Genomic DNA, 23,883 nt, shown 5'->3' with positions numbered 1-23,883 from the left:
GGACAGGCTACTTGGGGGGACTACAGAGAACTGGCCAAGATTTGCAGGCAGGAAATTAGAAATGGAAAAGCCCAGCTTGAACTTAGACTGGCTGCTGCAGAAAAGGAGAACAGAAAATCCTTTTACAAATATATTAACAGCAAGAGAAGAACTAAGGAGAATTTCTGTCCTTTACTTGATGTGGCAGGGAATGTAACCACGAAGGATAAGGAAAAGGCTGAGGTACTCAATGCCTTCTTCACATCTGTCCTTAATAGACAGAACAGTTGTCCACAGGGTACTTGCCCTGACCTGGAAGTCTGGGACGGAGCGCATGATACACCCCCTGTGATCCAAGCAGAGATGGTCAGAGACCTGCTCCTCCATCTGAACTGCCACAAGTCCATGGGACCAGATGGGATCCACCCAAGGGTGCTGAGGGAGCTGGCAGAGGTGATTGCTGAGCCACTTTCTGCCATCTATCAGCATTCCAGGTTATCAGAAGAGGTCCCACAAGATTGGAGGCTTGCCGATGTGACTCCCATCTACAAGAAAGGCTGTAAGGAAGACCCGGGGAACTACAGGCCTGTCAGCCTGACCTCGGTATCAGGGAAAGTTATGGAGCAGATGATCTTAAGGGAGATCACATGGCACGTGCATGGCAACCAGGGGATCAGACCCAGCCAGCACGGGTTCACAAAGGGCAGGTCATGCTTGTCCAACCTCATCTCCTTCTATGACTGGGTGACCAGACAGGTAGATGAGGGAAAGGCTGTTGATGTAGTCTACCTGGACTTCAGCAAGGCCTTTGACACGGTCTCCCACAGTATTCTCCTAAGGAAACTGGCAGCCCGTGGTGTGGACAGGTTCACTCTTCTCTGGGTGGAGAACTGGCTGGAGGGCCATGCCCAGCGGGTAGTGGTTACTGGAGTTAAGTCCAGCTGGCATCCTGTTGAGTGGTGTCCCCCAAGGGTCAGTTTTGGGGCCCATCTTGTTTAATATCTTTATTGATGACCTAGACGAGGGGATTGAATGTACCCTCAGTAAGTTTGCAGGTAACACCAAGCTGGGAGTATGTGTCGACCTGACTGAGGGTAGGGAGCCCTTCAAAGGGCAGGAAGCCTATCTAGATAGGCTGAATAGCTGGGCTGAGGTCAATGGGATGAGGTTCAGTAAGGCCAAGTGCTGGGTCCTGCACTTTGGCCTCAATAACCCCATGCAATGCTATTGGCTTGGGGCAGAATGGCTTGAAGAATGTAGAGAGGAAAAGGACCTGGGAGTGTTGGTTGATGCTCGGCTTAACGTGAGCTGGCAGTGTGCCCAGGTGGCCAAAAACGCCAACGGCATCCTGGCCTGTATTAGAAATAGTGTAGCCAGCAGGAGCAGGGAGGGGATCATCCCCCTGTACTCAGCTCTGGTGCGGCCGCACCTCGAGTACTGTGTTCAGTTTTGGGCCCCTCACTACAAGAAGGACATTGAGGCCCTGGAGCGTGTTCAGAGAAGGGCAACAAAACTGGTGAGGGGTCTGGAGCACAAGCCTTATGAGGAGCGGCTGAGGGAGCTGGGATTGTTTAGTCTGGAGAAGAGGAGGCTCAGAGGAGACCTTATTGTACTCTACCACTTCCTGAAGGGGGGTTGTGGTGAGGAGGGGGTGGGCCTCTTCTCCCTGATGAATAACGACAGGACGAGAGGGAATGGCCACAAGTTGCACCAGGGAAGATTTAGATTAGATTTGAGGAAAAAAAATTTCTCTGAAAGAGTGGTCAGGCACTGGAATGGCCTGCCTAGGGAGGTGGTTGAGGCACCATCCCTAGCGCTGTTCAAGAAGCGTTTAGATGAGGTGCTAAGGGATTTGATTTAGTAGTTGGGTAGGGATAGTGATAGGAGGATGGTTGGACTAGATGATCTTGAAGGTCCTTTCCAACCTAATGTATCTATTAATCTATCTATGAATCTATGAGATTTAGTCTTTTTTTTCTTGTGTTGTATAATTCTGTATGTCTTTCAAGAAGTCAAAGATGAAATAATCTCCTATAAGATAGGCTAAGAATTTCATACTTATATCCTTAGATAAAACTTCACCATTGTTGAATACCAGTTCCCAGGTATTCATATGTATGTATGTTATACATATGATGCATTTTAAATGTACTGTATTTTGTACAGTTGGCAGTAAAGCAGCTTAAAGAAATATAGCCAGTTTCTGCCACATGTCCTTTTTATAGAGTTTTCCTTTCTCTAAAGCTCTGTCCCTTTTCTCCTATCACCTCATGTTCTGTTGATCACGTTGGCCCTGCTGTCACTTCATCACCAGGGAGCTGAGTACTATGTGTTCCTACAGCACCACTCAGTGAGAAACCCTCCAGAAAAAGGTAACCAGAGTGCATAAAAGGGAATCCCGATCTCATGAGTTTATTACTTAAAATTCAGTCATGATGCTTTCAGATAGTGTCATGCCTTTTTCTTGGAACCATTGCCAAAGTCTTCTCATCCTGGTATATTCAGCAATGGTAACTTCTCATAGGAGAGGAGGATAGAGCTGTTGCTATCACAGCAACTTGGGCAGAACAGTTTCTCTGTGAAGGGCTCTGCAGCTGGATAGCCTGTCCATTTGAGCCGTGCATGTCACAGCGAATCTGTTCTGTCTTCACATGTACCCGCTTCTGACCCAGGAAATAAGGGACAACAGCAGAGAGATAATCTCAGTATGAGGAAGGCAACTTGTTGCTAGCATGAGGACAGTAGGAGAGAGCTAACAGACAAAAATAAGTCTGGAACTGTCTGATAAAGGGTTATGAGGAGTATTTTCATGTTTTATACTCTACCTGGAAATAGATTTCTGGTGAGTTAGATTTTCAAGACTATGGTTGTAAGGTGAAGGACTAGATATTTAAGGAGACCCTTCCATTATGTAAGTGCTGCTACTGGTGAGAGACTCCTGCACATAATTTCACTGATTCTTCTTCTTTTTAATAACACAGGTGTATGCTGCTGAGGAAGAAAAACATCTGAATTTCCAAGTAGAGATATACTTTTGTTTATTCTTGTTAGATATGTCAAAGGTTTGACTGTATCTTGATCTGTAAATATGTTTAAGATAACAAGGAAAATGCTTACCATTTGATGAACCGATATTTTACTGCACTGTTGTGAGAATGTATATACAAGCAGACAACTTGCCAGAAGAAATAACAGCCCATTTTGTTTTATATGCCGCTGTATGTGTTTATGTTGCTATTTAATTGCTTGGATGGGAAGATAATAAATCCTGGTGCATAATGTGCCTGTTGTAATCATTTGTAATTTACATTAGAATAAGCTAGTAGAGAGGCACATAAGAAGCTCTGAAAATATTTACATATCCTTCACTTCAAAAATTTAAAATCAAGGAGAGTATTTGCAGTTAATTACCAGCCCAAATAACAAGAACAGTGAATAACTCTAGAGAGATTTTAGAATTAATGCTTTCCTGAATCCATCATGATCATCTGGCTTTTATTTTGTGACTACTCTCTCCTTCATAAACTCAATTATGTTTAAGAACAAATACTTATGAAGGCAAAGTAACAGAGATAAGAAAATAATTTACCTACAATTATAACTAATTATCTTCTCAATTGACCAAGAGAGTTCATTTCTGTTCAGTGGCAGCTAAGGTACTTTGGAGGAGTTCGGGTTAAAGTTAATTCTTCTGTATGTATGTTTTAGTGCTGACTCTGGGATGAATTGAATACAGTAGAAGTAAAAGAAGAATCAAAAAGATGACGTGAGGAATGGGACACCTGCAGTCAATTGTTAGGACCACATAGTGGTTTGAGACATTTTCAATTTATTTCCCCTATCTTGGACTCTAAAATATTTTTTCTGCTTCCAGTATCAGTTCTGAAGGGACCAGGGACTGTTTTGTGCTTTGCTTAGGACAGAGCGAAGGCAATGGTGAAAAAATGTGTAACTTTTGCTATTTTCCAGGGTTTAGGAGACAATTACTCAATTTTTATTTTCCCATTTTTAACAAGACATAGGCATAAAGAAAATGAACATTAGACCAAATATGGCTTTATCTGTGATAAAAAAGACTTGAAGTAATACTAGGATTTGTACTTGATCACTTTTTTTTTGTTTGTGTGGTTTCTTTGATTTGATTTGCCTTTTTCAGCTTGAACATTTGAACATTCTTATAGGGGAAAGTAGATATGGTCACCTAGTTTTCCTGTGAGGGTCTACCTCTACTTAAATGTTTTCGTAACTGAGCTTAAGATACGGATGTGTCCACTTTGCTAACAGTTTGTTGGCTGTATGGTGGGGGTGATGGCATAGCTTGATATATGCCTTAGACTCAGGCAGGGTGGCCTATGTACATGTGTAAATATAGTTACATATACAGACATACAAATTTATATAAATATTGATTAGACATATGGCTTGAATCATTACTTTGTGAACTGCCATCACAAGTGCAAGGCTGCTAAATGGAGGAAGTCGTGTTTTTATAAATATTAAATATAAAGTTGCACCATTTACATAGAAAATGAGAATATTCCTGCAGGAATAGACTTGCCAAATGAAATTATAAACTGAGTATCTCTCACCTGCCTATATATTTCACCTGTATAAAAACTTAAGATTCACATGATAAATAAAGAAAAAAGTATTTTCATTTAATCTGGAAATTGAAAAGCTCTTAGAAGCAATATGAGAAATGAACGCTATAGTATTTAAGAACATTATTCCCCATTTTGATTGTTTTATTCTATTCAATTTCAGGAGTTTGTTTTCCTTTTGTATCATCTGATTTCCATGTATTCTGTTTTTTTTCCCTCTTTGCAGAGGACGATAAGTGTGTAGAAAGGTATCGTCTAATTTCAAGATCTCTTGGCTTGCCAATATGAAACTTTTGCTTTTCTTCTGGTTGACTATATGTATCCAATAACCTTCTAGAAAATTCATATTAATTGTGCACGATAAAATGTTGGGTAGAATTTTTATTGGTAGTACAAGTCTGTCAGCTAACTGATGGTAGGACACTCTGTTTTTTAATAAGAGAGCTTGTGAATACTCTTCCAGAGAAATTTTTCTGTGTTCCACAATACTGCTGCAATTACAAGGCATAAAAACAGGTTCTTTTCTCTAAGGGGAATAAAATATCTAATGCTGATGAAGTTAAGCATTTTACTTTTTTTTTTTCCTTCTCGAGTGCATCTATGTTTACTAATCTGCTGTTTCCATTTACTTATTATCTGCAGGGCATAATGACTGTACTTGCAAGGTTTATTTGAGGATCTTTTCAGTTGTCCTCTCCAGAGTATTTGGCATATTCTATTGAATTAACAGGTAAAAATAAAGAAACAGTAGACCACTGTGAAAGCCATTTTATTTTTGATCAACCTCATTTATTCAAAATAATAATTGGAACACTGCTAAAGAGAAGACAGAGCTTCCATCTTACAGCTGTCTACATAATGTGGATGCCCTGTGGAGCTGAGGTAGGTATCAAATGGCAAAGAACAGCCAAGCAGAAGTGGTTAGGCCTACCCCATTTGGAGATTAATTACATTCTTTGTGGGGTGCTTTGAATTCTTTCCAGATGACTAAACTCAAAGTTCAATATTATTACAGTAATCTTATACATATTTTCAGAAGAAATAAGAATTAGATTCTTCTTACCTGCAAAATGGATTATCACTTTTGTTGCTGATATTCTCCATGTTTACTGCTGTTGGCAATATAATCTTAACTGTGTAGTGCATCATTCACAAGTTCATTTTCATCTTGACCATATTCAGTATCTAATGCCTAAGGTCTCATCTTTCATGGGTATGGTATGTCCTAGTGTTGAACTTCTCTTGGATTTTTAAGACTTCTTTTAACTTTTTTTTCAATATAATGTAATAAATACAGGAGTTAACAATCCAATTTAAAATGTAGATAACCGATGATGAAAACAGGGGAATATTTTGCAATATTTTGCCTTAGTTCTGTCTAAAGCTTCATTTAGGTTTACCTGGTGATGTGTGCTCTGCCCGCCTTATTTCTGAATAGCAACACCTTTTGGGGTCAGATGTTCTTTGCATGAAAACAAGGGGAAGGACAGGAGCGTCTTGCTCTACTGAGGAACTGGAACTGGTCAGGATGCTTGTCTGCTATGGAAACTGGAAGCCCTCTCAAGAATGGTAGTAACTGTTGTAAGGTCTGTGTGGATCTCTTAGGGGCATCTGCAGCATAACTGACATGACTCTGAATGCTCTGGCAGCATTCGTAGACCATGCATTCTCATGAATTCATGTTTTGTCTGATGTTGTTGAACACTGTTGATTTTAAAGTGATTGATGTGTGTATTTAGAGGGTCAAGTGTTTTTAGAATTCGGAAGAACTCATTAGCCTTTATTAATGCGTAGCAGGCTTTTGCTTTCCTCCTTCCATTGTTCTCAATAGTTGATAGTTCAAGTTACAACAAAACGTATACAGTACTTCTTGTGTTTTGTAAGCAGCTGTCTACACAAACCATCTAAGAACTGGAGCAGTAATTTCCTAGAAAGTATGTGCGAGCCATACAAGGCTGTCATTATACTTTGAGACAGAAATATTTTAAATTAACTCTCTGAATTTGCAAAATAATAAATATTTTGAAGATATATCCAAGTAATAGTGTACTTCAGCAATCCTATTTTGGCTTAGCTATTAAGTAACTGATTCAAAATAGTTTTCTAAGATTGGTTTCCTGAAAGTAGTCTCTCGGCTTTTCCTTGTCAGGGAAATTAAAAAAAAAAATTGCTCATTGTTTCTAAGCAACATGGATAATCTTTTTTCAAGTCTGGGAATAATTATGAAGACACAGAATATGTTTAGAATTTCACAGAATAGTCTTCTTTTAATATAGCTCCACTTCAAATTGTACTTCACTCATAGCCAGCTCCATTTTTTCCTATTCCCTACTTTAGCGATATATAAAGGCTGATAATTTATTTAAAAGAATATTGCACTTAGGATACAAGTGTCTACATTGCGCTATTGTCTGTCTTGTGAGTTCAAATCTTCTGATGTCTGTTGATAAGTACATTTTATTACTTAATTGATGCTACTGTTAAGATGGTTATACACAGGAGGGTTGTTTATTTTCCATTACGTTGCTACTAATTTCAGAGGAAGCAGAGAGGTTTCCAAAATCATGGAAAAGTGCTCCCTCATCCAAGGCATATTTAGTTCACATAAATTTCCCCATATTTACACAGACATGTACAGATTCCCTGGGCAACATTCTTTTGTTGTTGTTCAGACCCTCAGCTGTTTTATTTTGCATGTTTTATTTGCTCACCATACCTTTCCATCGAGGGACAGTTTTATTCCTGATAAGGTAAAGAGACATCTCTGGAAAATATTTAAGAGGGTCCAGATCTCAGTGACTTTCTGCTATTGTGTTACATACTGATTTTTTTTTTCTTTTTCTATTAACAACATATGGAGCAGAATGTGGCATTATTAAATATCCGATCTATGTATGTATCATTAGGAATAATGAAGCCAAGCATTTTAGCTGAGAATTTACATTGAAAATACATAAATCCTTTCATGATTTTCTATTTCCCTTTAGAATTTCGTGCCTACTTCAAAATGGTTATTTTAAGCATGTTTTTATGGTTATTGAGCTGTAGTAGTTGATTTTATACTTTTTATTGTGAAGTCTTTTTCATGCTTTCTTTTTGCTGATTGTTCTGAATTACCCATTCCCTACATCGTTCATACCTCATTCTGTCCTCTCCTTTGTTTGAATGCAAATATCATGATACTTAAAAATCATCTTATTTTTTTGCATATTCAAACTTTTTACCTTGAAAATAATTCTCATTTTTAAGACTTTTACTTTCAAGATGTTATCCTTCAGTTGATTCCATCACAGAATATTTCCCCCAGCTAGTTGGGTTTTAGACATCAGCACTGTTGTTGCTAACACCATGTGTATCTGTGTTTTATCATTTCTGAATGCCCATAATCATACTAAATTCATTATGAAAGCTCCTTGCGTTGCATAGAAAACTAAGACTTCTGTTCATTGCAGTCCTATGGATCTATTCTAAAACCTCATTCTTTTCACATAAGCCAAATTTAAATATCACTCCCTGGCTTAGCTTGAAATCTTCTCAGTTTATTTCAAACTTTAAATAAACATATTTGATCTTCCAAGAAAACAGGTTACAGTTTGAAAGTAGAGGTGATTTAATATGTATAATGTAGGCTTTATGAGTAAAAACAAAATACGTGTTCTCACAATACAGGGTAGATTTTGCTGCTGATTCATAAAAAGACAGTCTATGTGGAAAGTATTACCAGCATAATGGATAAGGTGCAGAGACCTGCTCTCTGACTAAATCATGTAAGCAGTCTCAGATGCAAAAGGATCATGATTATATGCTTGGACAGTGTTTGCTCATCATGGTAAAAATATGGCTACTGATGCACACAACTCAAGCAAATATTGGAGTACTAGGCAGAGAATCATAAAATGCATTGAGTTGCAAGGGACCTTAAGTATTGTGTAGTTTCAACCCCCCTGTCATGGGCAAGGCTGCCACACACCACCAGCTCAGGCTGCCCAGGACCCTAGAATGCCTGCAGGGATGAGGCATCCACGGTTTGTCTGGAAAGCCTGTGCCAGTGCTTCACCACTCCTTTTAGTTTAAAACTTCTTGCATTTCACATTTAGACTATGTAAAAAGTTGGTCTCTCTGTGTAAGCTCCTTTTAAGTGCTGAAGAGTACTACAGAGTACAGCTCTGTTTTTTGCATTGTTCAGTGAAGCACAGCTCTGGTTTGTAGCTGGTCACATCTGGCTGTCTCGCATTATAGGCTCACTGTCTCCTGTCCAGACTAGTTATGTGCACATCACGCAGACAGACCCTGAAACACAATTTCCTTACAAAGACTTTATTAATGCTTATCAAGAGCTGTTGATCTAGCCTGGTGTTTGTCCTTACGTATTTTCAATGTATCTCCAAAAATATTCTCACACTGTCTCCCTTACATATCATTCCTGAAATTAAATTTCAGGAAAGAACCATATAGGTTCTCTCAGTACAAGAGATGTTTGCACTCTTAAAAAAATCCATGGTCCACAGGCCTGCTCTGATCTGTCACTAAATGCTTGAGCTGCCTCACCAACTGAAAGCTATGAAGGGAGGGAAAACAGAAGGAAACGTAGTCCTTGGCACCTGCTGGAATCGAAGTAAACAAATGGCATTTATTCATTCCACTATGGAATATTTATCCACAATTTGCCTAGAGGCATGCTTGGTTTCTTGGAGATTAATGGAGCTTCACTGTCAGCAGCACAGTCCCTCCTCAAGGCTATTCCTTCCTCCATCTCCACTTTACAGAAAATAGTTATTTTCATTTTATCAAGATTACTCTAATAACAGGAGAATAAATGGCTGGTTTTAGTGTTCATCCAAAGTGCTACAGTGCCATTTCTCACCCATCAAATCAGCAGTGTAGTGCAGCCATTATCTTTTTGAGTGATTTGGTCTGTTTTTTTTTTTTCTTTCCCTTTCTGGAAGGAAAAAGACAACTTAGTGGGGTATTACTTGTTTGATTTCTTTTTTTTTGTGTGTGTGCGTGTTCATATTATTCATTTTTTAAATAATTTCAGAAAAGTATTATCAAATGAACAACTGGAAAAGAAGGTGGTCTATGTCCTGTTTAATTATGTCATTGTGCAGTTCTTGTGAGTCAGTAAGCTTCATTACCCAAAGGTCTTTTCCAACAGGTTCAACTTACCTGGTATGTGAAAGAAAGCCATTTTCAGGCCTTGAAACTTGCACTTCGTTAGTCTTCTTTTAAAGGAGATCTGCTTCATTTTGGATCTCCTATAATGTAACTGGAAAAATAAATCTTGGTGATGCGAGCAGGTTCTCCTCTTTCCCTTCTCTTTTCAAACAGAATCAAAGCAGCTGGATTATTTGCTTGGCCAGAGGTGTCCTCTTGTCTAGCACACTTGCATTATTTTTCAGTGCCAAACATTTTGAAACTTTTTTATATGCCTATGAATGGCTACGTACAAGATTATCTATCAAAAACAGGCATGCTGCTGCTCTGAAAAGAAGTGTCTTGTAAATCAGGTGCAACTTAAGTACATGCAGAATTATTTCTGCTCAGCTACAGTGATGAAACATCTGCAATATTAACTGCCAGGGAGGGAGGATTCCTCTTCCATACTTCCATATTTTCTTACCTATACTGTTTTCTTTCTCTTTTTTTTTTTAAAGATATCAACAATTCTAGTTGTAAAACCAAAGCTTCTGACTACTTGGAGACAACAGGAAATTAAAAAAACAACAACAACAACAAAAAACCCAGTTCTCTAAATGTGTGCAAAATGATCTAGGCTGCTTCAGTTAGACATACTGTTCTGGAAATTCTATTAAGTTAGATAGGAATGGAGAGTGGGAGGGTTTGGTTAGATTAGATTGCTTCCATTCAGTTTTCTGGTCAGATAAGCAGTAGGATTCAGACCTGTTTGTACCCTGTCACAATTGCTGAGAGTAAACCATAGAGTAGTTCTGAAACAACCAAAAGTCATTTGACTGAAGCTATATTGAGTAAAGCAGATTAATATTAAGATGTCTGCAATTCAATTTGCTTTTAGGCTAACGCTTTCCCTGAGGATATTTTCAACTTCAGGGGCAATAAAATCATAATCTTACATTTGACAGTTTACAATGCATAGAGGATAAGGCGTTTCCTTTTAGAAGAGTCTGTTTTTCAATTAACAAACTGCAGGTTTGCCTCTGGGTTGCCACCTAGATCTAGAAGCCCAGAATTTGCTGTTTCTTTTACCTGGAGCATTTCACTCTTTATCTTTTGGGTCTAAAGTCACCTCATCACTCGATAGTGAACTTACCATTTAGTATCATCCGCATTGCCTGCTAAGCACCTGTTCACCCTCCCACCTCTTAGCACAGTATCTCAGATGAAGAAAGTAGCTCAAAAACATAATTGTGAAACAATGCCAAATTTTTTATTTCTTTTTCTGAATCCTGCTTTTGATTCTTTGTGCTTTACTTTAGGAAAGAATGAAATTATCATTTGAATGATAAATAGCAAAATAAATTGGCAATCACACAAATGGGAGACACTTAGTGGATACCACTTCCAGGATCTTAGACTGCTACTTGAAAGCAAACTAATGACTTGTAATTATTCAGAAGGATATATAGCTTTAAATGTCCCTAATAATATTTGTAATGAAGGTATTCATACTCTTTGGTTCCTAAGTGCGGTTCAAGCTGAACTGATAATCTTAGATGTTAGTACCAATTAGAAGTTGGGGAGCTTTTTCCTTGTTTGTCTGAAAGATGTAGCAAAGACTACAAGTTATTCCCAATTATAACACAAATCCAGTACAGTCTTTGTATCTGGGTCACTTTTCCTGTTGGACTTTGTAAGCTCTCAGACATGAACAAAAAACAGTTTCCTTCTCTGAGAATTTCTGTGCTGGGTTTCTTAGTATACACTATTGAAAATGCTGAATAGGGACGTACTATAGATTTATTTTTTTTATACGCACTCGTAATTTTTCCATTTTGTTGAGTTTGTGAAACATGTCCACTTCAAAATGCTTTTGTAATTATTTCCTTCTTGTTTTACATCAATCTTTGCAGCCCAGAAAAGCTTTAGATCAGACAGCTTACTTCCAAATCGATTCATTTAGATCCATTTATGTCTAAAGAAAATGCCCCATATTTTTACTCTTATGGAGAGGTAAGTAACAACTTACTGCTTGAACAACTGCTCATGCATATTTATTTAACAGCTTATTTGAGGATGTTATGATAAACTTGCTTATCAGTGAAAATGACTTGATGTAGTCTCAGATCTCAGTATCTGTGATTCCAATTAGGAGTTTAATAAATATTGAAACCTTTTAAATCTTTCATTTATTCATAATGTAGCATGACAATAAGCAGCTGATGATGGTGGAGAAATTCAATAAAGGAGTTTTTATTTGTATTCATTTATTTATTTTTATTTTTTGTAGCTTGCAGAGCCTGCCTCTGTGACCATTACATGTTTAACTTCAGAGAACTTGTTATTGGTTCTGTTGTGCTCTAGCAGTGTTCATCCTTCATCTGTCACAGTCAGAGTTGAGCAACCAATTTTAAAGAGTTTCCGTGCTCGAGGGGGTAATGAACATACCTTCATTTCTTTGTACTCCAGTAGGAAACCCATGTCTGCTTAGAAAAATAGAAAGATAAAAATGCTAGAGGTACACATTTAGAATAGCTTTATTTTACATTCTTATTGAAAATAAATATTTTACTAATCTGAAGACAAATACATCACTGGCTAACCTTGGAAACTTATGTTATTAAGAAGTTTGGTGGTGAACTGTAGGAGATGAAGAATTTAGTTTTACACCTGCACTTCTCAGTGTTGAAATCTGGATTATTTATCTTTTCTACAAGGGTTTGCTGGATGATGTTACTGCCTGGTGTTAGTCTGTAGCAAGCATGAATAGAATAGTTGTTCCAAACCTACTGGTGTCTGAGGGACAATTGATATTTTTATAGCTTGTTCTTGGGAAGTATCTGCAATATACCACACTACTTTTGTAGCATATGTAGGGTATTTTCTGGTGCTGCAAATAAAATGGTACATTAAGAGTGCACCAACTTCTCACAGTGGATAAATTACCAAGATTACTTGTGGCAGTTGGAGAAGCTGCCCTTTTCATCATATAGGTTTCCTATGCATTCATATCTAATACAGTCTGCTAAGTTATTTGTTCGTACAGCTGCCAATCTTGTAAGTTTTCTCATGTATCCTGCCTGTACTACCAAAATGTTTTCTCTGGATGAGTTTTACAAATCTCTGTCAACTCCTCAGAGTTACTATGTAGTAAGGGAAGAAGAACTGCTGAATTTCAGAAAAAGAACTTCATACCTTCTGTTTTTTGCCACATCCTGTTGGTAGCTTTGAAGGTAGCAGTTTGAACATTTCGAGGAGATACAGACTTACACACAGGTGTCAGTAGATTACATTCAGTTCTTGGGTGTTTTTAATATTCAACAGTGATACTGTATTTGCCATAAATGAACAGACAGTCATTGCAGGAAGTGTAGAATTTATTTAATACAGCTGTTAAACAAATGTATTTGCATATAATTCTGTCTGAAGATGGTAATTGTTGACATTCAAGTCAACTAAAACTATGCTTAGACTATGCTAAACTGTATACTATTTCCAGCAGATATTTCTTAAATAGAATCTTTTATTTTTGCTTTCCAGACTATTTTGCTTTATGAAACCAGTGGGAAATTGTAACACAGAAAAAGCGGAAATCATTACCAAAATAGATAATTATAAGATTTTTATTTATTTATTTATTATTTATTTAGTGGTAGTGACAGGGTAAGTGGAAATTAGCTTGATTTGAAGAATGTCAAATTTTGGTCCTGGTTATACATGATTAAATTTTTTATTAATGACAGAATTTTTGAAAGTGACACATGCAGAGTGGGCGTAATTTAGAAACATAAGTATGACTTTTCTGACCATGACTTCTTCCTTTTCTGTGTATTCTGTTGACATCAGTCAGTTCTTCTTGTCATGAGAGCTGCTTACTGAAAAATACAGAATCTATAGACTTGCAGTATACTGAAATTTGGGAATGTTACGTCCAGCATATAGCCCAAAAATTAAGTTGTCCTAATGCAATTAAAAATGTTATTGGTCCTTAGAGTGTCAATGATTTCTGTATTCCACTTAACTTAATTGTTGTCTTCAGTGTGTAGAATTTAACATAGAATTATTTAGTATAGAATTTAATAATCATCTGGCCAATGTTCATAGTCTCTTCCTTTCTGGACTTCTGCCATTCATTAAAAATATATATATATATATTATATTTAATGAAATGAAGGTGTTTTTATGACCATTTTCTGTAGATGCAATTTTCCAAGAAATGATCAGGACTGAAAATGATTGTAACATGCTGGTTTTGAAGGTTAAAAGTTTTCAGGGGATATAATAATTAGAGATTTCAGAGTCATAATTCTATGATTTTGATTTATTTTCCTTTAAGCATTTCTGTCTTTTTCAGGCAATGGGAACTTTCTGTCTTTATCAGCAAAGAGCCATTTATGCCTCTGAATGTGAAATGAGAATCCTATAGATTAGTGAAAAAATCTGCTGTGTAATCATAACCGATGAAAAATGGATGATGAAATAAATTTTGTACATGTAAATATCTTTTTAAGGATTTATGTATAAAATGCACATTTTCCTTTCAGTGCTTATTTTTAACTAGTGAGTGATTGCCAGCTCCACAGCCGAGCTTCTGCAGCTCCAGTAATGGCATTTTCTTCTGAAATAAGAATTACTTCTTGGAGCTCAATCTTGATGTGTTCTGCAGGCGTAAAGCCTCTGACAAATGAAAAGATAGATTTTAGGTGTTTCAGTACTTAAATGCTAATCAAAAGAGTAAAATTATTTCCTGCAGGTAGCAAACTATTTATATGTGTGTGTACCTTTGCATACTGGAATTGTGACATAAAGTTTATGGTTGGAAACCTGCCGGTTTTATGAAGAGTAAGAGTTTTGCCAAACGTCACTTTTTTTAATGTCACTTAAAGAAAAGACAATATATAGGCAGATGTATAAAAAATAAATAAATATTTATTTATTTGATCACTGCAAGAATATTTTTATTATTATTTTCCTGCAAGATGTTCAGAGCTTATATCAACAGGAAGTGAGTGCAAATGAAGTTAGGATTTAATGTCTTAACGATCTGATAGACATTAGTTACTGCTCAGTGCTTTCATTTTCTTTGGCAAAACAACCTCAACAACATCAAAAAAAATGAACAAAGTCATCATGTATCCACGGAAAAAGGTATGTAGTATACATAATGAATGTCCAGTGTTTGATATGAATAGTTATGTTTTGTTTAAAGAATGTGGTAAGGCCTAGTTTTGTCTTGTTAAGGCAGTGCTTGGTGTGCTCAAATTAAAGTGTTTTGAAGTTGATATCTGTGCTGCACTCAGTTTTAACAAGTTTAATAAACAGGTTGTATGTACGTTCAGATTGCTCTTCAAAATGCTTTGTGACTTCCTTGTTCATTTCTTATTCATTTTCTATATGAAAGAAACTGTCAGGAGCAGGACTTTTTAAAAATAATAAATGTCATATTCTGGGGGACTGTGATGTTGGATTTAGTTTCTATTATTGCAAATTATGTGAATATATATATATACATACATATATGAAAGCTGATATTTAATTAACCTGAATATTAAGTTTCAAAGGTGATTTTTTAGAATAAAAATGGTTGAATTGAACTTTGAGAGATCAATCTGTCCAGTCCTTCCCAAGGGCATGAAATCAGCTGTACTTGAACCATTCATGGAATATTTTTATTAATTCCTAAGAAAAGAAAAGAATGAAGTACATTTAGTGACAGAATTTCACAGTTCTCTTTGGCAATTGATTTCTGTGAACTGATGAAGTGTTTGTACTACTGGAAAATTCCTGTCATCTTAACTGTGAATTGATGTCATACTTCTTGTCTTATTCGCATTAAACATAGACAGCAGCTTGTTTCCATTTTCTCTGTTGTTTTTATATGTACGTATCTATCTGGATTTGTGTGTATGTATTGTTTAATACATAAAATATCTAGATGCACAATTTTTTAATATATGCACGTATATGTTTGAGAAGATTGAGATGAGATTCTCTGTCTTCACTGTTCTGGACTAGGAGAACTTAAACACAGTCTGTAGGCTGCATTTTTGTGTGTTATTACTGCTGTCCTCTGAGCTGTCTCCATCTGCTTTACGTTTGTTTTTTAATGTATTGTACCTAAAGCTATAAACAGCAGACCACAGGGGATTATAGTAACACTTGAGCAGATTGGGTGGAAATGATACTCTTACTGTAGTTATCTCTGGCAATGCATACTAGGGAAACTTTGATTCAGTTGCCAGCAGGGCCTTCTGTTTCTGGAATTAAAATGGTAACTCTGCTAGTAACTTCTATTAGGAGATGAAAGAACTATACATAGGAACTAACATTATTGTCAGTTATTTCAGATATTGCACAGTTCTGAAGATTAGAATATCAAAGTAGAAAAAAAGAAAAGTTCAGTGTAGCTCAGTGGGATACATGTTTCTCCCTTTGGCTTTGCCTTACATTTTTGTTTCCTTGGTAGGTTCTCTCATATGGGTAAATATACTTTTTCTATAAGGGGAAACTTCTTTTTGCTATATCCTGCTTATATTACTTAAAGGCAAATTATGTCGTTGTGGAATATATAATCTGAATAAGATTTCTGATAAGGATAATTCAAGGTCTGTCATTAAAATTGTAATTTTGAATCTGTGTTTGTTGTTCTATTTTTGCAGTTTAGAAGGCTGAAGCATTAAGCTAAGCTGCAGAAATCCTATTTCACATTTTGTCATTATTGAGTGATCTAAATTGCTTTTCTCTGTCAGATAAATTTCAAAGCAGGCACATATAATCAAGGTAATGAACATAATGTATTTTCAGTTGGTTTTTTTTTTTTCAGCAAGTCTCTCAAACCTTAGAAATCTGCCACTGAAAAACATAATTGCAATTTTCTATTTTAATTCTAGCATATTATCTCACCTTCTTTGTCTATTTTAGTTACTCATTTAGTGATTTCTTGCATGTTGCCAGATTGCTATTCCTGTTTGATATCCCACTGATTTCAGTGGGACACTATGCAAGCACAGCAGCCTACCAAATGCTGATTGGTGCCCTTGGGAGCTCTAGTTCCCCTAGGTAATGACTGCCTTGCAAATACATTACAAAAACAAGATGCAGATACTTCTGAATACATGGATTGATTTATTTTTTGATACATGTTAGAATTGCCACAATAGAAACTTTACCATATGTATTTAAGAACTAATGCAGCCTTTTAAAATTTAATTGCTCATGTTTTAAAACAGCTACATACTCCCATTGTATAATTTTTTATTAAGGCAAAATTACCTTCCTCTTCTTAGTAGTGATGTCAGTAATATATACTGAGTGCAGTAACAGATTTCAGTGTTCAGAACTAGAATATATAGAAGAACTAAATCAAAAAAGAAAAAAAAAAGACTCTTTCATTTTATTTTTAGTTCAAAGCTTAAAAAATGACAAGGAGTTGTATGAAAGTGCAAATTGCTACTGGGCTAGTACAAGTATTTCAGAAGTCCTATAAAAACCTGCCCACGTTTCCTTTTATATGATGTGAATCAGGTTTGAAGTACTTTGAAGAAACAAAAAGTCTGACAGGAAATTAATTTCTAAGTAGAAAATAAATTAAACATTGAGACTACTATTCTGGTCTCTTTATTCACTGATGAAAGCCTCAATGAATGCTGCAGATATTAATAACAGTTGAATGTAATGAAGAGTAACACCTACATTTTTTGATTACTCATCTTTTGTCTGACTAATTTCATTGCTGCTCGAAGATAAATATACTCTACTAGAGTTGGCAAGTTTTTCATATTTAAATTTTAGTGGTGTTATTTACAGTTTTTCATTTTTTTTAACTTTTTGTTTCAATTTACATTTGTAGAAGTGTTATTTGATTTTCTTAAATTTCCATTTTAGAGTTTTTCCTTGGTAAAAGCTTTTTCCAACTTAAATGTTTCCGTAACTGCAATGTATAGAGATTTCAAATATTACTTCCATGGGGGGGGGGAAGGGGAAGCTTCAGCTTTCAAAAAAGAAAAAAAAGACTTTCAGAGAAAAAAAAATTCTCTGAAAGAGTGGTCAGGCACTGGAATGGCCTGCCTAGGGAGGTGGTTGAGGCACCATCCCTAGCGCTGTTCAAGAAGTGTTTAGATGAGGTACTAAGGGATTTGGTTTAGTGGTTTAGTGGGTAGGGATGGTGATAGGAGGATGGTTGGACTAGATGATCTTGTAGGTACTTTCCAACCTAATGTACCTATGAACTTCTAGATATTAAATCATGTCCTGTTAAGTGCTACTTGGAGAAAAAGGTGCAAATTAGAGAGATCAGAAGAAAGTCCATAACCATTTTACTTGTAAATGGGAATTTGGTTGAAGGTATCATTACTAATAATACCCTGAAAATGCAACACAGCACATACCTGAAAGCAGGATCTTTTCCTTACTGAAAGGGGGAAAAAAAAAAGCCTAAGGGAGCATTAAAAGATGACACTTCTCTGAAGAATTGAGAGATTTCCTTGTACGTTTAGAAATATTGCGGTTCCAGGTAACAAGGGTGTTTCTGTAAATAAGAGTGAGAGTGTGATATTGTTTAGGGGTCTGAGGCCAGAATGTGTGCTATTTATTCATCAAATCATATATAACAAAATTTCTTGTTATGTGTAATCATTTTCTTTGCTGAGTGGGAGGAGCACTTGTGCAACCTGAAAAAGCAGAAAATGTGAATGCCCAGATGAAAATGCTCATGATCACGTTCCTCCTGGTGTGTTTTATTGTTTGCAAAGTATTGTAGAGTGAGTAGGATGCAAATGCTACAAAGGATTATGAGATGGTACTAAAACACTGGTTGCATATCAAAAGCTTCCTTGAACAGTCATAAATATTTAGTTCCCAAACTGAAATTGAATGACAATTAGAAAACTACTGCAAGTAGTTTTGTATGTGTGTGAGAGACTTCTATGTTTTTAGTCCCAGGAGGTGTTTTATAGTGCAGGTGACAAAATGAATACTATAAGGGTCTCTTGAATTTTTTTAATTCACATTTATTAAAGAAAATGAGAATGTGCTCCCTTTTATAAATTTTAATCTCTGAAAAGAAGCATATATGAGATATTAATTTAAAATAAATATCTAAAACCAGCATTGTGGTGAAGTTGAGGCAACATTAGTGGATGTAACAGTGCAAAATATCGTTTTCTTTATATTTGATAACCTGCTCATTTTTGCTATTTCTCACTTTCATTATTTCTTATTGGTACATGAGCCATAATGAATTACGTGTACTTTTGAAAATCTGAAGTTATTTCTGCCCAAGTATTTTGAGAAGCAAGACAGATTATGACAGATATCCATTTGATTACTACAGGAAAAGGTGTCATTATGATAAAAGAAGTGAAAGCATTGATTATTATTTTCTTTGTGTGGAGATAGTGTGGCTAATGGAGTGTGGGTTGTTGAGCAAGGACAAATTCAGATGATTCTTTTCTCAAAAGCAGTCCCTGTAATATGCTCATGCAGCTGTTGGTGTTAATAAAACCCCATGGTTTCATTTTCATAACTGTACCACTGCATCGGATGCCACTTTATTTGTTACAGAATCAGAAGTCTGGGGATGATTCCTTAGTTCTCTCAGTTGTTTAATCTTTACAGACTCCAATGGGAGTGTGAAAATATACTGTGAGACTCAGTACATTTTTGTTAACTGAAAATACCAATAGAGAAATGTGAAGTCTTTGTGTTTTTGAAGGTAGTGGAGAAATTTCCACTGAGGTCAGCAGAGATAAAATTTCATCTGCAAAATTCTGATCAAGGAAGTAATTACTTTTTGAAAGGAAAAGAATAGTTTAGGTATCTGGTAAATTTCTGCAGGGTTTGTAAAAGCAAACAAAATAGAAGAAAATAAAATACCGTATAAACTATTAGGCATGTGACAGACACTGTCCTGCACAACATCCTTGTCTCTAAATTAGAGAACGTGGATTTATGCGTATACAAATGGGTGGGTTAAGGAACTGGCTGTATGGTCACACTGAAAGAGCTGCAGTTAATATCTCAATGTTCATGAGGAGACCAGTAAGGTGACATTCCTCAGTGGTCTGTATTAGCATCTTTATTGGTAACATGGTCAGTGAGACACAGTACAGCTTCAGCAAGTCTTCCAGCAACACAAAGCTGTGTGGTGCTGTCAACATGCTGTGGGGAAAGGATACTGTCCAGAGGGACCTTGACGGGCTTGAGAGGTGGGCCTGTACAAAACTCAAGAAGATCAACAGGGCCAAATATGAAGTCTTGCACCTGTGTCAGGGCAATCCTAAACACAAATACGGTCTGTGCAGGGAGTGGACTGAGAGCAGCTTTGAGGAGAAGGACTTGGGGCTGTTATTTGATGAAAAGCTTTGCATGAGGTGGCAGTGTGCACTTGCAACCCAATAAGCTATTTTTATTCTTGTCTGAATCATAAGAAATGTTGTTGCAGATCAAGGGAGGTGATTGTACCCCTCTACTCTGTTCTCGTGAGATCTTACTTGGTGTACTCTGTTTAACTCTGGTGCCTGCAGCACAAGAATGATGTGGAGCTCTTGGAGCAGATGTTGAGGAGGCCATGAGGATGATTAAGGAGTGTAGTGATAAGGGAAGAGGTAATTACTTTAGACTAAACGAGAGGAGATTAAGATTACACATTGGGAAGAAATTCTTCTCTATGAGGATAGTGAGGCACTGAAACAGGATGCCCAGAATGTTGTGGATTCTGTGTGTTGATGTTCAGGTAGGATGGGGCTTTGGGCAAACTGTTCTAGCGGAAGTTGTTCCTGCTTGTGGGATGGGGTTTGGAAGTAGATGATCTTTAAGTCCCTTTCCAACCCAAACCATTGTATTATTTCATGATTAACAGTTCCTAGGGGTTCTCTCTTAGATATCTGATACTTGGCCCTAGGTTTTGCCTTCATAATAGAATCACACAATCATAAGGAGTGGAAGAAACCTTTGAAGATCATCTAGCCCAAACTTCCTGCGAAAGCAGGTTCCCCACAGTAGGTTACACAGGATGGCAGCCAACAAGGTTTTGAATATCTCTAGAGAAAGAGACTCCACAATATTTGTGGGCTTTGTAACCCCCAAATTAATAAATAATAACTGGAACTTCCTGAGTTCCAGTTTGTGTCCAACACCCCCTTCTTCTTGCACAGAGCACTACCAAAAAGAGCCTGGTCCCATCCACTTGACACCTACTCTTTAGATATTTAAGTACTGATAAGGTGCCTCTCAGTCTTCTCTTTTCCAGGAAAACTATCTCAGGTCTCTCAGCCTTTCCTCATAAGAGATATGCTCAAGGGCCCTACGAAGGTGATTAACTTTGTAGCCCTCCACTGGCGTCTATCCAGTAGTTCCCTTTTTAGTTCATATGATTGCAAAAAATTATGAACAGTAGTGATTTCCAAAATAATAATTTAAATCATTTTATTTCCAATGATGGATAAGATGTATCTAATTCATTGTATATTAAGCATAAATCCTGTTGATTATAAAGTTTTAAATATACAAAATAAATGCTTTAATAGTCTTGAAAATGTGTGACATTGCAATATAAAAAAATTAAGACAGGTTATGCTTTTAGCTATGCTGCTACTGAGTGACTTTCTTCTTAATGAATGTTGTATTTTATACTATAGCTTAGTATACAGCATATATTTATAAAATAATAATAGCACTTAGGTTTGATTTTACTGTGCTGAGTCATTATTTTTCCTTTCTCACTGAAACTTATCAGTATTAGTGTAATTATCTTGCACAGGTTTTTCTTTATGTTGTTGATGCAAAAATCCTTCAATGATTGTCATAGAAGTCAATGTTTTCATAGAAATAACTTTTTGTGTAGTTACTGGTGCAGCAGTTGGCTGTATGGTTGTTATGTTTCCATGAGTATGTCTTGCCCCACTCAACTGAGCAACACAGTCTAAAGAGCAATTATCTTTCAGTCCAGGGCAACTGTTTCTGTGGCATGTGAGGAAAAGGGTGACGTACTTGTGTAAATTAATCTGAATGAACATTTGGAGGGAGATTGAAATTATTATGGAGCATTTATGTTATGTCATTGCTGAAGGCACTGAACAATTCTCCGTAATTGTAGCCATAATTCCAGACATAGCCATATTTTAAATTTTGTGGCATATATGATTTCTTCAATGAAAAAGAGAACTATTAAAAATATCTTTTTGGAGTAGGCTGTATGATGTATAGCAAAGTAAATAAAGGTTTTAATATTAAAAACAACTTTTCGTTTTATATTTTAGACTGTAGAGGCTTTCAACCTCATACCAAAAGGCAAGTGTTGCATTTATGTTTAGTGAACAGATTTCTTAGTATTTACAAAAATCATTGAGAGTTGCACAGCTGTATAGGGTGAGGTTTAGATGCATGCTCTTTTCCCTTTTGCTCCCATTTTCTCTTAGAGTGAAGTGGATTTTTTCACTTGCTCTTTGGAAACCTCTGGTTTCTCTGTATGTGCATCTAACCTGCTGTCTACCACCACGCTCAGAGAATAGTATCCACTTGTGAAGCTGACTGAAAAGAAAGTTTGTCTGGTCTTGGGTAGCTAAAGTCCACAGCCTGGTATGTTTAAAGGTTCTGCTGTTGTTTTCCACGTATTGGAGTGTGCCCGAGTGCTGTGTCTGCAGTGATTCTTCAGATATGGTAGCCTCTCCCAGTTATGCTACAAAATCAGAAAGTATCATAAATTAAAATCTTAGGCATAGCCAGTGCTCCTCCTGTCTCCTCACTCATTCCAATTTGATTTTCTCGTGTATAGCCTTGGATCACTTCTGTCTTCATGTACGTTCCTTAAGTGCAGGGTCACCTTCTTTGGTCATAGATGAAAACGTATCTCTCTCCATCTTTTACACTTTCATGTATAAAGAGGAAAAATTTGTTATGAATCAGTGGTTGAGATAAAGGCAGAAGAAATGATTCTTGACCATTCAGAGATTTTTTTCTTAGATGTTAGTCTTTCCAGAATCTCTCACCATTTAGCTGAATGCTGATAGACAATTTGGAAGTTGTACTGTGAAATCAAGATTAACATCTAAAATGGAATGCAAAAAGTTATGTCCATGATTTGACTCAGTATATCCAATTCTCTGAAGATGCAGCTCACTAGTAGAAACTTTGCCTAAACAACTAATCAAGCAGCAAGTCAAAGCATTCCTCTTAAATGCTGAAACCCAAAGGTTTCAACCCAAAGGCGAAGAACAAAAAACATCTGCTGTGGGTTCAGCCTTCCATGTAGTGCTGTTCTTCTGTAGACTTGTTTTAGTTTTTGTTGCTGTAGGTTGAATGTGATTCAGCCCAGTCAAGATTGCAGGTGTGTTTCTGCATGGCAGTGCTTCAGAAGGTTATATCCTATTACCTTAATAATCAGAATAGATTATTTTATTTTATTTTTTTATCGAGACTGTCTGCAGATAAACTGCTATAGAAGAATGCATCAGTTTCAACACCTTGCTAAAACTACATGTTTTTACTGTTTAGTTCCTTTTGTTCTAATAAGGCACAGTGAGAGCCGGAACATCCCAGGGTGGGCAAGGCAGAGCCTGGCAGACAGGGCCCATCTCACTTCTCTGACCAGGAACAGAGCAGTCAGGGGCACTCCCAGCCCTGGGTATCACTCTGGGAAACAGGGACAGGCACTCTGGGGCAGGGGCTGACGACCCTGGTCATTGACTGGGCTGCTCTCAGAAAAATGACGAAGTTTGAATTGTTTGTGAAAATTGCATTCCTTAACTCTTTGAGCATACCCTATGGGTGAGTAATTTTATTTTTCTGTATTTTGAAAGAACACTAATATAACTGAAGTGAAATTAATAACATGAAGGTGATGATGTTTTTACATATTTTATGATTTTTTTGTTGTTTTATTGAGTAAGAAAGGAATACCAAAGTCTATATCTTCTTACAGGCAGCAAGAAGAAAAATTCATTCATTAAGAAAACTGTATACAAACATACATTGTCACAGTCTATTTGGGTCCTAGTACCAGGAATAAAGTGGATCCATGTGTCAAGTCACGCTTCCTCTGTTCTCACCTATTCGTGTAGTATGAATATGTCCTTCACAGCCAAGAGGAATGGTGTGGCTTTAGTGGAATACTGTGAACAGTATTCCTGCCTTGTGTCTTCATGTTGTTCTGTCATCTTCTCTGTCTCTA

General features: G+C 36.7%; 1 protein-coding gene across 3 annotated transcripts in view; it reads left to right on the top strand.

The window, feature by feature from the left end:
- The window catches only part of SNTG1 (syntrophin gamma 1), a 318,971-nt gene that overhangs the window by 130,086 nt on the left and 165,002 nt on the right, over positions 1-23,883 (top strand). The window lies entirely within an intron of this gene.

The sequence above is a fragment of the Cyrtonyx montezumae genome, unplaced genomic scaffold (genome assembly GCF_038088225.1).
Source record: "Cyrtonyx montezumae isolate F1298 unplaced genomic scaffold, pur_monq_1.0 scaffold_8, whole genome shotgun sequence".
Lineage (NCBI taxonomy): Eukaryota > Metazoa > Chordata > Aves > Galliformes > Odontophoridae > Cyrtonyx > Cyrtonyx montezumae.
The sequence above is the reverse complement of the archived record's forward strand: the minus strand, read 5'-3'. Positions and strand labels throughout refer to the sequence as shown.